The sequence below is a fragment of the Hemiscyllium ocellatum genome, chromosome 45 (assembly GCF_020745735.1).
Source record: "Hemiscyllium ocellatum isolate sHemOce1 chromosome 45, sHemOce1.pat.X.cur, whole genome shotgun sequence".
Lineage (NCBI taxonomy): Eukaryota > Metazoa > Chordata > Chondrichthyes > Orectolobiformes > Hemiscylliidae > Hemiscyllium > Hemiscyllium ocellatum.
This window is the reverse complement of record NC_083445.1, coordinates 28,028,831-28,045,866: the sequence shown is the minus strand read 5'-3', so window position 1 is coordinate 28,045,866 and position 17,036 is coordinate 28,028,831.

Sequence of the window (17,036 nt, the reverse complement as noted above, 5' to 3'; positions counted from 1 at the left end):
TTCCTTGCTTTATATTCCCAGCAAGACTATGGACTAGTGGACCAATATCAAATCAGCATAGCGTTCAGTGTGCAATGCAGTGAGTGTGTGAGATTCAGGATGAAATACTGAAAATAACCCTGCCCTTGCTGAGTAATTCATATTCAAAGCAATCAAAGAACTATGATGCTGCTTCATCAATTAATTCTAATATGACCTCATTGTGACTCACCAATACTTTCTCAAAGGACAGTTCAGGTTGGACAGCAAGAAACAGAAATGCAGAAAATAGGAGCAGGAGTTGAACATGTAGCTCTTCAATATGATCATGGTTGAGTACTCAATTCAGTATCCTGTTTCCACTTTCTCCCATGCTCTTTGATGCCTTTCGCCCTGATAACTCTGTCAAATTTCTTCTGGAAAATATTCAGTGTTTTTGACCAGAACTGCTTTCTGTGACAGAGAATTCCACAGGATCACCACTGTCTGAGTGTAAATATTTTGTCTCATCTCAAAATCTGTATGGCTTGCCATAGATGCTACCAGGCCTGTCGATTTTCTCCAGCATTTTCTATTTTTATTCCATATTTCTGCAATGTTTAAGGGGCAGTGCACTGTTTGTACACTAAAGTGTTTTGTTCCTTTCACCCACCAGCCAATCCCATTGAAGCAAAGGAACTAAAGGGATCTCAAACATGTTGTGCTGTTTAGAATGTCCAACCCTATATTGTTAAACTGTGACCCCTGGTACTGGATTCTAGTTAAAGAATGAAGAACAATACAGCACAGGAACAGGCCGTTCAGCCCTCCAAGCCTGCGCTGATGCATTTTGCCCTTCCACATAAACTGTCTTAAGTTACAGGATCCACATCCGTCTGGACCCTTCCAATTCATGTATCCGTCTCAGTACTTCTTGAATGCTGCTATTGTGTCTGCTTCCATCAGCTGCTCAGCTCCGGGCACTCTTCACCCTTTACGTAAAATAACTTGCCTCACACAAATCTTTTAAACCTTCACCCTAGTAATTGACCCCTCCACCTTGGGAAAAAGCCTCATGTTTTCCACTCTATCCATTCCATACACTATCTTCGAAACTTCTATCAGGTCACCCCTCAACCTCCTGTGTTCCAGTGAAAACAAACCCAGCCTATCCAACCTTTCATCATAGCTAAAATGTCCTATACCAGGCAACATCATGGTAAACCTTTTCAGTACCCAGTCCAAAACATTCACATCCTTCTGATAGTGTGGTGACCAGAACGGTACGCAATATTCCAAGTGTGGCTTGCCTAAAGTTCTGTAAAGCTACAGCTCATACTCAATGCCCCTTCCAATGAAGGCAAGCGTGCCATAAGCCTTTTTTACTACCTTATCTGCCTGTGCTGCCACCTTCAGGATTCTGTGGATTTGTACATCTAGATCTCTCTGCATATCAATACTCTTAATGGTTCTGCCATTCACTGTATAATTTCCACCTGGACTTGACCTTCCACAGTACATCACCTCACATTTGTCCGAATTAAACTCCATCTGCCATTTTTATACCCATACCTCCTACTGATCTATATCCTGCTGTATCATCTGACAATCCTCCTCACTATCTGCACCTCCACCAATCTTTGTATCGTCTGCAAACTTATTAATTAGATCAGCTACATTTTCTTACATCCTTTATGAGGATCACCAACAGCAGAATTCCCAGCATTGATCCTGGTGAAAGACCACCAGACACAGCCCTCTGTTCTGAAAAACATCTTTCCAACGCTACCCACTGTCTCTGAGGACTGAGCCAGTTCTGTGTCTAGATCGGAGTGGTGCTGGGAAAGCACAGCAGGTCAGGCAGCATCCGATGAGCAGGAAAATCAATGTTTCGGCCAAAAGCCCTTCATTACGAATGAAGCTTTGAAACATCGATTTTCCTGCTCCTCGGATGCTGCCTGACATGCTGTGCTTTTCTAGCACCATTCTAATCTAGACTCTGATCTCCAGCATCTGCAGTCCTCAATTTTGCCTATGCCAGTTCTGTATCCATCTTGCCAGGTCATCCCTGATACTATGTGGCTTTAACTCTTGTACCAGTCTGCCATGAGGGGCCTTGTCAAAGGCTTTACTGAAGTCTATGTATTTAACATCAACCACTTTTCCCTCAATCATCTTCATCACCTTCTCAAAAACCTTGAAGATAGTGAGGCATGGCCTCCCCCACCTAGAACTATGCAGTTTATTACTCATAAGTCCATTTCCTTCTAAATGCGTATAGATCTTGTCCCTGAGAACTTTTCCAATAATTTCCCTACAACCAATGTGAGGGTCACAGGCCTGTAATTTCCTGGATTATCCTTGTTACCCTTCTTAAATAATGGGACAACACTGGCTATTCTCCCGTCCTCTGGGAGCTCACCTGTGACCAAAGAGGATACAAAGATGTCTGTCAATGGACCAGCAATTTGTTCTCTTGCCTCTCTCAATATACTGGGATAGATCCCATTAGGACCTGGGGACTTTTTGACCTTAATACTTTTTAAGTTGCACAACACCTCTTCCTTTTTTTTAGATATTTTTATTAGAATTTTAACATTTTTACAAGTTTACAAAAATAAACAAAACTCTCAAATACAAACATTGATGTACAATTAAATCAAATATACAATAGTCAAAATTTAACAAAGGAAAAAAAAAGAAAAAAAAACCGAAATAGAAAAATAAAACAAGACTCAGCTTTCTACTAATCTAACCTATAACTAACCAGAGTGTATACTTAAGTCTCTTACATGCTCGGAATGTATTAACATCAAATGTAATAAAACCCGTATTCGTGCGGGATTCCTCTCCTAAGGGACCCCGGAGCAGCCAGGTTTGTAATCTCCATTAAATAAAAGCCCTTGTTAGGATGGCCGAAATATCTGCATTTATGTAATTCAAGAAGGGTTGCCATATTTTATAAAATAATTCAGTCTTTCGGTGCACCATATTTGTAAGGAAGTCAAGGGGAATACATTCCATAATTAATCTGTGCCAATTTGAAAGTCCAGGGGGGCCCTCAGCCACCCAGTTCACCAAAATATTTTTCCTTGCACAGAAAGAGAGAATAGAAAATAGTCTCTTCCCGTGCATATCCAGGGAGGAAAAGTTCAAAAAACCCAAAAGGAGAGATATAGGGTCCACTCTAATTTCCGTTTCTAAAATTTCTGTCAAGGTACTTGCTACTTTAGTCCAATATCTACGGATCTTATGACAAGTCCATAGGCAATGTACCAGAGTGCCCACCTCTATGTTGCATTTGGGACACATTGGAGATGCTCCTGCCTTAAATTTTGCCAGTCGAGCCGGTGCTATATGGGCCCTATGAAGTATCTTCAGCTGGATAGCCTGGGTTCTGTTACACATAGTAATTCTTCTAGCATTTTCCCAAATATCATTCCACATTTCTATAGAGATTTCTAGTCCCAAATCCTGATCCCATGTTTTAAGCAGATTGTCCATATCTCCCGATACTTCATCATGTAGTAAATGATAAATAGTACTGACGGAGGATACCCCCACTGGTCGTAGGACATTACATTCTCTATCTGATTTATAAAGACTATCTATTAACGTAGTCTTTTTCTGTATATAATCTCGAATTTGGAAGTATCGAAAGAGGTCTCCATTGGGTAATCCGAATTTCTGACGCAGCTGTTCAAAAGACATCAGGACCCCATCTTTAAATAGGTCCCCTAAACATGAGATACCCCTGGATCTCCAGAGTTTAAAAGTGGCATCTGTAAACCCCGGTTGGAATCCCCATGCCCCTACTATCGGTGCATAGGGGGATGTTTTATGTAAATTACCCTCATTTTGCCGCATTATATTCCAGGCCTTAATTGTGGTTAGTATTATGGGGTTTTTACAGTGATCTGTAATGATTTTCCTCTTGTCTGAAAATAAGAGGTTAATAAGTGGGTATTTTACTTGAGAGGCCTCGATGTCCAGCCAGATTGATTGTGGGTCGGACAAGACCCAATCAGCTATGTAACTTAGTAGGGAACTTAACTGATATTTCCTAAAGTCTGGGAAGTCCAGTCCTCCCCTTGCCTGTGGAAGCTGTAGCTTCTTCAGCTTAATGAGGGGCCGTCTATGATTCCAAATAAAGGAACCCAGCCAGCCATATAATTTACGTAGGGCCATCCTTGGCAGCATCACCGGGAGCATTCTCATAGGATATAGGAGACGGGGCAGAACATTCATTTTAATTAATGCTATTCTGCCCAACCAGGAAATTGGAAGGTCTCCCCATCGCTGGAGGTCCTGCCTTATCCTTTCCAGTAATTGCACAAAATTCGCCTTATACAACTGACCAAATACTGGAGCAATAAAAATACCTAAATATAAGAGACCCTCCAGGGACCAATGAAAGGGAAAAAGGGATCCGTCCACTAAGTGGGGTGTCATAACCAGGCCACCCATTGGCATAGCCTCCGATTTTGAAAAATTAATTTTATAGCCTGAGAATGCACTAAATGTATTAATAACTTGGATTAGACGAGGTACGGACATCAGAGGATTACTGAGGAATAAAAGAACATCATCTGCATAAAGGGTAATTTTATGTTTACCTGTACCAATCCTCGGGACCGTTATATTAGGATCAGTCCGTATAGCTTCTGCTAGTGGTTCAATTATTAGCGTGAATAATAATGGCGAGAGAGGACATCCTTGACGGCAGCCCCTACCCACACTGAAGCTATCCGAACCTAACCCATTGGTAACCACAACTGCTTTGGGATCACTATACAATGTTGAGACCCATTTGGTGAACACCTGTCCAACGCCAAACCTTTCCAATGTGTAAAACAAATATGACCATTCAACCCTATCGAATGCCTTTTCCGCGTCTAATGAGACTACTACTCCTGGTATCTTCCCCTGATGACAGGCTTGGATCATGTTCAAAACCCTTCTAATATTATTGGATGATCTACGGCCCTTAATAAATCCCGTCTGATCCTCCTTTATAATATATGGCAGTACCCTTTCTAGTCTCAGTGCTAACATTTTAGAGAGGATTTTAAAGTCTACATTTAGCAAGGATATTGGTCTATATGATGTACAGTCTTCTGGATCTTTTCCTTTTTTAAGGATAAGAGAGATATTTGCCTCTTTCAGCGAAGGTGGGAGACAGCCCTGACTATATGCATAGTTATACATGTCCATAAGTGGATCAGCCAATATTTCTGTAAATTCTTTATAGAATTCAGCTTGAAAACCATCTGGGCCCGGTGCCTTTCCGCTCTGGAGTTGCCTAATTGCATGAAGTATTTCTTGGACTGTTAGAGGAGCATTTAGGACCGATACCTGTTCTGGAGTCAAGCCCGGAAAGGTCAAATTTTTTAAAAATGACTGCATCCTCCTAGTCCTATCTTCACAATCCTGCGATTTATATAACTCAGAATAAAATTCTCTAAAGATCGCATTAATCTTTTTATGATCATGAGTCAAGGTACCTGTACTTTCCTTGACAGACGTAATAGTCAGAGGGGCCTTCATTTTCTTTGCAAGAAATGCTAAGTATCTACCCGGTTTGTCACCATATTCATATAACCTTTGTTTTGCAAATAATATTTCCCTCTTAGCCGTTTGAGTAAGCGTAGTGTTTAGAGCTGTCCTAAGAGCCGTAATCCTCTGCAATTTTATAATAGAAGGTCTATCAGCGTATGCTGTTTCAGCTGCTTTTAAGCGTGCTTCGAGCAGGCGCTGTTGCTCACCCTTCAATTTTTTCTGGGTCGCTGAATAGGAGATGATCAAACCTCGTGCATAAGCTTTGATGGTCTCCCACATCATTGGTGGGTTGCTAGCCGTACCTGAATTAATTTCTAAAAAAGTTTTAAATTCTTGGGAGAAGTACTTTACAAATTTACTATCTTTTATCAGGAAGGGGTCCATATGCCAATGCCGAGCGGATGTCCCATTGTTCCTTGCCTTAGTTTCCATATATACAGCGGCGTGGTCAGAAATTGCTATAGTACCTATTTTACAGGATGATATGGAATTTTAAAAAAGTCGATGGGGCAAAAAACATATCAATTCTTGTATGACATTTATGTGGATTAGAGTAGAAAGAAAAATCTCTACCCTGTGGATGGGGACATCTCCATACATCTACCAATCCTAATTCTTTATTCAGATCCGCCAGTTGTCTAGATCTGGGAGATACTCCAGCAGCACTCTTGGGAATCCTATCTATTTCCGGATCCATAATACAATTAAAGTCTTCCCCTACAATTGTATGACGGGCACCAAAGGCCATCAATTTTGAAAAAGCTTCCATTATAAATTTAAAGGGGTGTGCCGGGGGGCAGTACAAATTTAGAATCCCATATTCCTCTCCATTTATGAGGGCTTTAATCAAAATAAATCATCCAGATTCATCTTTTATCTGATTTAGGATTTTGAAAGGGAAATTCTTCCGAACAAGAATAACAACTCCCCTGCTTTTTGAGCTAAAAGAAGAAAAAAAGGCCTGATCAAATCCACGCTGTCGTAATTTTAAGTGTTCTTTATCCGACAGGTGTGTAGGAGAGCTATATCAACTCTTTCTTTCTTAAGATTTGATAATATTTTCTTCCTTTTAATTGGCGAATTACTCCCCCTGACATTCCAGGTGCACCACTTAACCAACTGATCAACCATAATCATCTGGGCAGATCCGAGACCCCTCGGGAGGGGAAACCCTATCTGGAACATCCCGAGCATGGAGCATATAAAATTTACAAAAATAAAGGCTCTCTAATACACTCACAACAATATAATAAAAAACTATTCCTAAATAAAAAAAATATAAAACGTACCTAAATGGAGATTTTCCCCCTTGTTCCCAGGGAGCATCACTTCCTCTCCAAAAGTCCATCTTATCCTCTTCCAACCAATGCCCCACCCTTGACCCAGGTGCTCCTCAATAAAATGAGGAGAATTCAAATATAATACAAAGCTAGAGTTAACAGTGAGCACCCTACCCCCACTCACACCAACACCTGAATATATTTGGGAATATTAATACCATATATAAATATATAACTATAAAATTACAATCTCAACAAAGTAATAATTAAATATAATAATACAAAATAACAGGGGAAAAACAACCCCGCTCCTAAAGACAGAGGTAAAATAGAATAAGGTAACCACCCCCCCCACCAACATTAACCAAACGCCCCACCATATATATACATACATACACATATATACATACCCACATATATACATAAAAGAATAAAAGAAAACAACCCCAAGCGGGGGGGGGAGAAAATCAAATCCCTCTCCCCACTCCCCATGATAATATTAAACAATAAGGTAAGAAAAAAGAGAAACAAAAAAAGGGGGAGGGATCTAGACCAAATTGGGGGGAAAGGCAAACCAACATCCACTATCTCTTACAGTTTATCTAAGAGAGTCCAAGAATTCCTTAGCCTTCTCTGGTGATAAAAAATGAGGTCTGCAGATGCTGGAGATCACAGCTGAAAATGTATTGCTGGTTAAAGCACAGCAGGTCAGGCAGCATCCTTCTCTGGTGATCCGAAGTTATATATGGATCCTTCGTGGTTAAAGCGTAGCGTCTCTGGATAACGTAAGGAGTACTGAATATTTAAGACCCTTAAACGCTTCTTCACCTCATCAAATGCCTTCCTCTTTCGGACCAGAGCTGGGGAAAAGTCCTGGAATAGCATGATCTTGGATCCTTTATAGATCATGGCTTGGGGATCTTTTCCAAGATTTCTTGAGGCTTCCAGAAGCATCTGCCTCTCCCTATAGCTCTGCAGCTGGAACAGGACCGGGCGTGGGCGCTGGTTCGAGCCGGGCCCACGTATTGCGACCCGGTAGGCCCATTCCACCCTTACCTGGCCTGATCCAGCATGCAGATTTAAAAGCCGTGGCAGCCACTGCTCCAGGAATGCTGTAAGCTGGCCTTCCTCTTCCCGTTCGGGAAGGCCCAGCAAACAAATATTGTTTTGATGACCTTGATTATTGAGGTCATCAATATGATTTTCTAAGGTCCGGACTCACTGCTCGAGAGCCTGGACCTGATCGGCGGCCGATTGAGCTGCAGTTTCGGAGGTCGCGGCCTTTAACTCCGCCCCTCCGACTCGGCGCTTGAGTTCCTGGATGTCTCGGCCGTGCTTCTGCAGCGCGGCTGAGAGTGATTCCCAGCGATGTTGGGACTCCTCGATAAAGGCATCGATCTTCGTGTCCAGCTTGGTGATCATCTCCACAAGGCTTGTTACCGTCGGTAAGTCCCCCGGGGAGGCTGTGGACGCCTCTGCTGCAGCTGAAGAGGGAGAAGGTGGGGGAGGGGGTCCTGCTTGTTGAGAGCTGCGGGCTCCTTTCCCTTTGGTCAGTTTTCACTAACTATTAAACTATTTAAATGTAATACTAAGCAGCTATTTAAAGTTAACAGCTATTATGAATGATTTGGTGAGTGTGGTGGGGGTGGGTGACCCACTTTACCCAAGCCTTGGGAAGAGCACTATAAACTCAGACTTGCTGGGTCGCCACCATCTTGGATCCCCCACCTCTTCCTTTTTAATAACACCTTGACTTAGAAACTCGACGCTCCATTCCGTGTTATCATTTCCACTAATTCCTTCTCTTTGGTAAATGCCAACACAAAGTATTCACTTAGGAGCTCACCTGCCTCTTCTACACATAAATTCCCTCCCTTGTCCTTGAGTGGGCCAACCCTTTCCCTGGCTACTCTCTTGCTTTTTATATCTTTATAAAGCCTTGGGATTCTCCTTAATCCTGTTCACTAATGACTTTTCATTATCTCTTTTAACCTTTCTGATTACTTGTTTAAGTTCTTTCCTATTTTTCTTATATACTTCAAGAGCTTTATCACTTTCCATCCTCCTATACGTTGCGTATGCTTCATTTCCTTTATGACCAAAACCATACGTCACTGATCATCCACAGTTCACATAACTTGCCATACCTATCCTTCATTCTTGCAGGAACATGCCATTCTTGAACTTTTTATCAAGTGATGTTTGAAATATTCTTACATGTCCAATGGAGATTTATACCTGAACAGCATGCATCCAGTCAACACTGTTCAGTTCCTGCCTAATGTTGTAGTTCACTTTCCCCCAATTTAACACCTTAGTTCGAAGGTGCTGTTAAGCCTATTCATGAGCACTTTAAAACTTAAGGTATAATGGTCACTACTCACGAAATGCTCCCCCAATGAAACTTCACGCACATGACTAGGCTCAGTTCCCAAAACCAGATCCAGTATAACCCCTTCCCTGGTTGAACGGTTTGTGTACGGTGTCAAGAAACCCTCCCGAATGGTCCTTGCACATTCTGCCCCATCCAAACCCTGAGAACAAAATGAGTCCCAGTCAATGTAGAGGAAGTTAAAATGACCGACCATTAAACCTTGCTGTTTTACATCTTTCCAAAACCTGTCTCCATATTCTCTCCTCTATCTCCCGCTGGCTGTTAGCATGCCTGTGGTATACCCCCAACACTGTGATTTCACATTCCCTATTCCTGAGTTCTACCAATATTACCTCACTGTCCAAGTCCTCTGATATATCCTCCCTCAGTACAGCCGTGAGGTACTCCTTTGCCAGTAATGCAACTCCCTCATGCCTTATACATCCTTTTCTATCACACCTGAAACATAGAACAGAGAACAGTAAAGCACAGTATATGCCCTTCAGCCCTCAATGTTGTGTGCTGACCTTTTATCCTATTCTAAGTTCAAACTAATCTATATATCCTTCATTGTACGATCGTCCATGTGCCTATTCAAGAGTTGTTTACATGTCCCTAATGATCTGACTCTACTACCATTGCTGGCATTCCATGCACCCACCACTCTGTGTAAAGAACCAACCTCTGACATCTCTCCTCTATCTTCCTCCGGTCACCTTAAAGTTATGCCCCCTTTGTGATAGCTATTTCTGACCTGAGAAAAAGTCTCTAACTATTCATTCTATCCATGCCTCTCATCATCTTGTGCACCTCTACCAAGTTGCCTCTCACCCTTCTTCACTCCAATGAGAAAATCCCGAGCTCCCTCAACCTTTCTTTATAAGACATGCCCTCCTGTGCAGACAGCATCCTGGTTTGAGGCAACCAGAACTGAACACAATATTCCATGTGGTCTAACAAAGGCTCGAAAGAGCTGCAGCATAACCTTGTGGCTCTTAAATGCAATACCCCAGCTAATGAAAGCCAACACATCATCCGCCTTCTTAACAACCCTATCAACTTGTATGGCAATTTTAAGGGATCTACAGACATCAATCCCAAGATCCCTCTGTTCCTCCACACTGGCAAGAATCTGGCCTTTAACCTTGTATTCCATCTTCAAATTTGACTTTCTAAAGTGAATCACTTCACACTTTTCCAGGTTGAACTCAACCTGTCACTTATCAACCCAGCTCTGCATCCTGTCAATGTCCCGTTACAACTTATAACAGCCCTCCATGCTATCCACGACTCCACCAACCTTCATATCATTGGCAATCTTACTAACCCATCCTTCCACTTCCTCAGTGAAGTCATTTATAAAAGTCACAAAGAGCAGAAGTTCCAGAACAGATCCCTGCGGAATACCACTGGTCACTGAGCTGCAGGCTGAATACTTTTCGTCAACTACCATCCTTTGTCTTCTATTGACCAGCTAATTCTGCATCCAGGCAGCCAAATTTCCCAATATCCCATGCCTTCTTACTTTCTGAATGAGCCTACCATAGAGAATGTCATCAAATCTCTTGCTGAAATCCATGTACACCATATCCACTGCTATATCTTCATCAATGACTTTTGTCATATCCTCAAAGAAATCAATAAGGCTTGTTCGGTATGACCTACCCTTCACAAAGCCATGCTGACTATCTCTAATCAAACGATGGTTTTCCATGCAATCATATATCTTGTCTGTCAGAATCCTCTCCAATACTTTGCACAGCACAGACATTTAAGATTGACTGGTCTCTAATTCCCTGGATTATCCTATTCCCTTCCTTGAGCAAAGTAATGATATTTGCACCCTTCAATCTTCTGGCATTACTCCAGTGTACAGTGAGCATGCAAAGATGTTCTCTAAAGTGCAGCAATCTCTTCCCTCACTTCCATTTGAAACCTTGGGTATATCTCATCTGGCCCAGGGCACTTATCTATCCTAATGTTTTTCAAAGTTTTCAGCATACCCTCCTTTATAACATCAATCTGTTTAAGCATATCAACTTGTTTCCTTGCTGTCCTCGTAAACATCAAGTCCCTCTCAGCAGTGAATACTGAAGCAAAGCATTCATTAACGACCTCCCCTACTTCCTCCCACTCTAGGCACAAGTTCCCTCCAGCATTCCTGATCAGCCATAGCCTCACTCTGGCTATCCTCTTGTTCCTGAGGGGGTAGAATGCCTTAGGGCTTTCCTCAGTCCTACCTGTTAACGCTTTTTCATGTCCCCTTCTAGCTCTCCTCAGTCTATCTTTCAGTTCCTTCCTGGCTACCTTGTACCCTCTGGAGCCTTGTCTAATCCTCGCCTCCTCAAACGTACGTAAGCTTCTTTCTTCCTCTTGTCTAGATGTTCCACATCCCTTGTCATCACTCCTCCTTGCCTCAGCGGGACAAACTTATGCAGCATTATCAGCAAGTGCTCCCTAAACAACCTCCACATTTCTGTCGTGCATTTCCCTGAGAACATCTGTTTCCAACTTAGGCACCCCAATTCCTGCCTAATAGCATTATAATTCCCTCTCCCCAAAATAAATACTTTCCCATACCATCTGCTCCAGTCCCTCTCCATGACTGTAATAAAGGTCAAGGAGTTGTGATCTAAATGTAACGTCTAAATCCTGGGGCATTCAGGTGGCAGTCCTGTCCCTGTTTTCCCTAGATCTCTGAAATCATAACAATGTCATAGTTCCATGCTCTAAGTTCATCTACCTTGCCTATTATACTCTCACATAGAAACACATGCATTTCAGAGCACCTCCCTGCTCTTTTCTACAGGGTCTCCCTTCTTGTTCTTGAAATTACTAATGTTTGCCTTGGTCTCTACTTCTCCTGCAATTTCTGCATCTACTGCCCTGCTCCTCTGGTTCCCACCCCCCAGCTACACTAGTTTAAACCCTCCCCAACCACTCTACCAAGTACCCCCACAAGGACATCAGTCCCAGTTCTGCACAAGTGTAACCCCTCCAGGTTGTACAGGTCCCACCTCCCCCAGAACTGGTCTCAAACCCTCCCTTCGCACCATCTTCCAACCATGTGCTCATCCTATATATCCTGCTGTTTCTACTCTGACTAGCTCATGGCACTGTTAGGAATCCTGAAGTAACAATCTTTGATTCCTACATTTCAACTTTATTCCCCTAGTTCTCTATATTCTGCTCTCAGGACCTCATCCTTTTTTGTTCTCTGTAGTTAGCATCAATATGTGCCATGACCACTGGCTGTTCACCCTCCCCCTCCAGAATGCTGTGGACCTGCTCCAAGACATCCAGGACCCGAGCACCAGGGGGCAGCACAACACCTTGGACTTACGCTTGTGGCCACAGAAACAACTATCTATTCCCCTCACAATTGAATCCCTTGTACAGCATTCCTAAGCCTATCTCTCCCTCCCTCTATGCCATGAATGTCGCTGCTGCTGTTATCCCCCGACAGGCCATTCCCTTCAACTGTATCCAAAACAGTCTATCTGTTTTACAGGGGAATAGCCACTGGAGATTCCTGTAATGCCTGCTTAGCCCTCCTGCCCTGCCTGGTGGTCACCCATTCCCTTCCTGCCTGTTAAGTGTGAACCTGTGGTGTAATCACCTTTCTGTACATGCTAACCACTACACTGTCTAAGCCATTGGGAACATCCTTCCTGTGTGTACCCTGTCTAGCTGTGCTAGAATTTTATACGTTACTGTGAGATCATCTTGTATTTTTCTAAATTGTAGTTAATATAACCATAACCAATCCAGTCTGTCATCATACATCAGTCCGGTCATCCCAGATATCAGTCTGGTAAATCTTTGTGGCACACCCACCATTGGCAGAACATACTTCCTCAGATAAGTAGACCTAAACTGAACACAGTATTCCAGGTGTTGTCTCATTAATACTCTGTATAAATGCAGCAAGACATCCTTGCTCCTGTACTTGAAGCTTCTCATCACGAAGGACAAAGTACGATTTACCTTCACAGTCTGTAGCACCACTGTGCTTATATTCAGCAACTAGTCTACAAGGGCACCCAGAGCTGAAATGTGTTGCTGGAAAAGCGCAGCAGGTCAAGCAGCATCCAAGGAGCAGGAGAATCGACGTTTTGGGCATGAGCCCTTCTTCAGGAAGGATTCTCCTGCTCCTTGGATGCTGCCTGACCTGCTGCGCTTTTCCAGCAACACATTTTCAGCTCTGATCTCCAGCATCTGCAGTCCTCACTTTCTCTTATAAGGACACCCAGGTCTTGTTACACCTCTCCATTTCTCAATCTCTCACTATTCAGATAAGAACCTGCCTTCCTGTTTTTGCTGCCAAAATGGAAAACCTCACATTTATCCACATTATACTTCATCAGCAATGCAACTGCCCACTCCCTCAACATGTCAAAGGCTGGCTTTTACCAGCAATGTCATTTCAGGCACAAATATACATTGAAAAATCCTTGAAAATCAATGTGTCCTCAGATGCCATGGCAAGATGTTTCACACATGCAGTATGAGTATGCATTAATGGGGTCAGCAAAAACAGCTTTAATTAATCTAAACAAACTATCAGCCAATTTCCTGCACATTCTTTATCAGTAACTATGCGTTTGATTTTCAATAGGCTGAAACTGCATTGTTTAAGAATGATTCTTGGTTTGTGAGGTTCTGTTTGTATTTTTGCACTGGATAAGTATTTTTACATTTTTCATGACGAACTTAAATATAGTATAACATCTAACTGAATTACATTGTAGCTCTGTCTTGTGATCACAGAATGCTGTGATTCCTCTTTTGCTTAGAGGTTATCAACTTGCACATTATCCCTTTCTGGTAAATGAGTTTTAACATCTCATACTGTTTGAACTTTACAAATAATGCACAGCGTGGAGTCTACCTTGATAACTTCGTGAGTTTCCATGTTTTTGATGTCACTGATGCAAACATTTACGTTCTCTGCAATCACTGTATGCGACTCTTCCCAATAACAGACATTTATATGAAATTCAAATACCACTGCCCCTCCTCACCTGTCCGCTCAAAGAATTTCCCCGTACAGTAATCTTTCTGTAGGCCTTCTAAGCCTCTTTCATGATACCCACTGAGCCCTAAACCCAGCAACTTTTCTTCCCGGTCTCCTCCATAAACAGAATGTCCACTATGGTGAGCTCCAGTCTCCATGTCCCAGAAGAAGACAGCCCTTAATAACCAAACGTTTTGGTGAATGGAGACAGAGTACACTGTCTGGGCTGCTTAATCGATGACAGTGGCATCTTACCATGTCCAATAATCAGCTTGAAGGTCATGATGCAAATTTTGGTAAGTTTGACTTGGCATGTTAGACCTGTCACCAATATCACTCACTTTGTCTTCCTAACCCCCACCCCACGCCACAACATCCACCCTGTCAGTCCTCTGAGAATCTTTTATATTTAAAGAAGGCTGTACATTTGGAGGAAATGAGAGATAAAGGGAAGATTCATAGGACTGGAGCAAGTTACAGAGATATGCAGGTTTGGAGGAGATGACAGAGTGCAGAAATGTAAAATGAGGATACAGAGACATAAAGAAGTGTAGAATTGGAGCAGTTGACAGAGATTTAGTCACCCATGGTCACAGAAAGTTTAGAAAATAAACCTGAGAATTGTGAAAAACTTGCAGGGGAACTTATGTAAGGAAATTCATAATGAGTTACTGCTCAGATTGAGCAATGAAAAGGTTTGAGGTAGGACCCTCTATACTCAGGTCTGCATCCTCTGTCAGCAGCACCAGGCTCCATGCCTTGCGGTCAGTGAATACATGAATTAGTTTAGCTCATTTGGCTCCTATTCAGTTTTCTGAGTGCTCCAGTTTTAAAATTTACTGTAGTGATTGGAATGAGATCAGCCAGGTGAGTCACATCAAATAAGAGTTCCATGATTGGGCCTGTTAACCTGGTACAGTCAGGGAGCTCTGGCTGACAGAAATAAACAGGAGGGTGGAGCATCAGGGATTCTGTTTACTTTGGGAGCCAGCTGTGAGTTCACTGGATCAGTTTTGAGCTATGAGCATGTAAATACCAGGTGACTTGCTGACAGAATACTGGACTGCATGGAGTTATTTCAGTGACGACAAGAGATAAACACATTCTTGAATTGTTTCGCTTACAACAGTCATCGTTGAGTTAGATTAGGTATTCATTTCATAATGCTTCTAATTAGGAAGCTTGACTCATTCAACTCTCCTGTCAAAGACTGGGCCCTGTATGTGGAAAGAATGTATTATTTTTTGGGCAAATGACATTGGGGCAGACAAAAAGTCTCCTGACAGATTGTCGACCGATAGGTTTTTTTTAGGATTTTAGGAGCCTTACTTTCCCCGTGGCATTTGATCCTAAATCTTTCAAGACTTTGATGAATTAAGCGAAGGAATATTATGACCTTCTGCTTCCTCTAATTCTAAGAAGCTTTTGGGTTCACTTGGCAGTACAAGGACCGGGGGAATTCATACCGGGAATTTTGACAAGGTTAAGACAACTGGCAAAGGCATGTGATTTTGGTTTAACCCTAAGTGAAATGCTGAGAGATGATACAGTGTGTGGGATTAATGATCTGAACATCACAAGTGCCTTCTAGCTGAGACCCAACTGGACTTCAAACAGGCCCTACAACCAATTTTGTCATTAGAAAATGAGGCAAGTGGAGGTTATGAGTTACAAGGTCTGCCCATAGAAGTGGACACCCTCGCCAGGCTGACTTAGTTTTGGGAACAGCACTTGAGTGAAGCTAATTGCATAACATCACTCAGGATACATCTTGAACAGAGGGACTCAAAGTCAGCCCACAGCAAAACCAGAAAACAAAGCCATGTTTCAGCCAAATGGTTAAAATTTTCTTGAGGATCAGGGCCAGTAGTTGATTATATTTATTGCTGATATGTGGGCTTGAGACAGCAAAGGAGTCCCACTCGAACTAAATCGAGTAAGAGAACTCATAGGTCAGTATCCAGGAAAGTCCACCAACATATGCTCTGGAACAGTTAAATCATTGAGGACCATTCAAATCAGAATAAATTAAAAATCTGGTTAAAGGATCACTCGGTTCTAATGGAGTTGATAGCATCGTAGTGATAGCAGAACCAGCGCTTCCCAAAATCCGCTCTGGATTCCAATCCTGAAATTTGTATAAGACCTTGGCCAGGCTGAGAAACTTTACCAGGGAATCTTTACAGATTAAGGATACAACTTCGGTTCCGTTCTTTAATGAGAAGCAACAGGTTCAATTACCTCTGGAGAAAAAACTCAGACCCAAGTTTGGTGGGGCAAAATTGATTGAGAAAGATTCACTTTGATTGGACCACATTTTTTGTTTAGAAAATAGCTACCTGAGTGAAGTCCTAATGAAACACCCAGTGTTTTTCAGCAATGTCTAAGGACCATAACAGGAAACAAGATCCCCTTGCATGTTGACCAGGAAGCATTACCCAGAAAAGTAGAGGCAGTAATCTGGAGACTAGAAAGTGAAGGATTCATCGCATCAGTACAGTTGCGGAATGGGCAGCACCAGTTGTAGTGATTATGAAGCCCAGTACATCAGTTTGCCTTTGTGGAGACTTTAAACAAAGGGTAAACTGGTTTTCTCAGTTGGATAAATACCCAGTCCTTCACATTGAGAACTTACACACAAAACTGCTGAGGGGACTGTCCTTCATGAAGCTGGAAATGAGCCAAGCGTACAATTGCGGTGAGATGAGGATTCCCAAAGATATGCTACAATTAATACCTATAAGGGTTAGTACCAATATATGGCACTGCCTTTTGGGGTATTGTCAGCCTGCCATTTTCCAGTCGATGATACATTTATCTGGATGATGTGCTATTAACTGGGAAGACC